Source organism: Sardina pilchardus, chromosome 23 (genome assembly GCF_963854185.1).
Source record: "Sardina pilchardus chromosome 23, fSarPil1.1, whole genome shotgun sequence".
Classification (NCBI taxonomy): Eukaryota; Metazoa; Chordata; class Actinopteri; order Clupeiformes; family Clupeidae; genus Sardina; species Sardina pilchardus.
The window spans coordinates 14013449-14014928 of record NC_085016.1 but is presented as its reverse complement, the minus strand read 5'-3'; the positions used below and the strand labels follow the sequence as shown (position 1 = coordinate 14014928).

Below are 1480 nucleotides of genomic sequence, written 5' to 3'. Positions count from 1 at the left end.
CATAATTAAGATTTTCATGTGTCATTGTTGCTTATGCTCAGGCTTGTTCTGTAAAATATTGCTCTATGTTATTACAAGTAGGCTTTATATTAGTAGCCTAGGCTGCCCTATAACTGATATTTTCTGCAGTCCAATAGCATTACATAATTTGTTTCATTATAGGCCTATGGCCACATACTGTACGTAGGCCATACATTATGCATACATTTTCCTCGTTTTCCTTCCGTCTGATGACCACCAAAAGTTTGTTTCAACTTTCACATTTAAAATGTCCATGTGTAGAATAAGAATACTAGAAAGTAACCTAATCCAATAGATTAATAAAGTTCCTGTATCCTCTCCTTAAATGTAACGCTAAGGACATGCTTATTTTAGTCATTTCTGACAGTCTTGATGGAGCAGTTAACCGCTCTTGTACTGTAAAGGCCAAAGGCATCTTGGGGCCACGGAATTACTATGGCTAAACACAAAAGAGTCTTGCTCCCACACACGCTCAGTCGCTCACAGAGGCTTGAAACCTGAAATTCCGTTCGTTGGTGGAGCTATGCATGACAAAGCGTCGGTGAAACCTGATTCAGGGCGTGTATGAAATGCTCATCTGTTGCGCCGTGCATCAGAGAAATCACATTAGCCTACTTCCTGAGCTGGCCAGAGTAGGTGACGTAGGTGTATTTACCTGTCGCCAGGTGCAGCTTCGCCGCAAGAAATGGAAATAAACAACCGAGAAACATTTTCGCTTCTGATTCATGCCCTGTGAAACTTGAGCGAAGATAACAGGTTAGTTTGACATCGTTTATTCCGCGTTACCTTTTTTTCTCTCCTAGTCGTGTTGCAAACTCACCGGTAGTAGCACAACAGCGTTGATATTTACGACTTGCAGGTAAAATAGTCTGATAAAACATCTAGGCCTAGTTGTAACCCATGTTACCATTAAATACTGTAGGCCTAGAAGTTATGGTTAATTACCAGTGGTGTGCTACCAAGCGGAGGAATAGCTGATAAAGGATAATGAACTGCCAAGGCTGGTCGTAATCAAACGTCAGTGCCTGCCTGCTGCTATGGACCCTAGAGCTATGTACAGAAATCTCCATCTGTTGACTAAATCGATATTTGGATTGAATGGATAATATTCTATGAAGTGGCTCAGCCTAAATTCCTTTACTTTAGTGTTTCACAATTTGACGTGTTGGTGCAGTTATAAATAAATGGTCCATTTTGCCCAAATAGTTTTTACAGTCTGTGAAAACATATCAATGAACAGCAGCCATAATCCTTTTTGTTGAAAATGTAACATCCCACAAGGCTAAACAAGTATGAGGCAAAGTCATATCGATATGAAATATAATTTAAAAAATATATATAAGGTTTAGGCCTATGCTCTCAGGTGAAATTAACTATAACCTTAATGCAGCGTCTGTTTTTCCTCAGAATTTGGGAAACATGCAATTGTCTCAGTGAAATATGATCTATTATTTAGACA

The 1480-nt window shown here is 39.3% G+C and overlaps 1 protein-coding gene across 1 annotated transcript in view; it reads left to right on the top strand.

Moving 5' to 3' along the window:
• The first annotated feature begins 643 nt into the window (after positions 1–643).
• Positions 644–1480, top strand: part of svopl (SVOP-like) — an 8358-nt gene continuing 7521 nt past the window's right edge. The window contains exon 1 of the mRNA XM_062527894.1: positions 644–777. The gene's annotated coding sequence lies outside the window, so the exon portion shown is untranslated. The remainder of the gene's footprint in view (positions 778–1480) is intronic.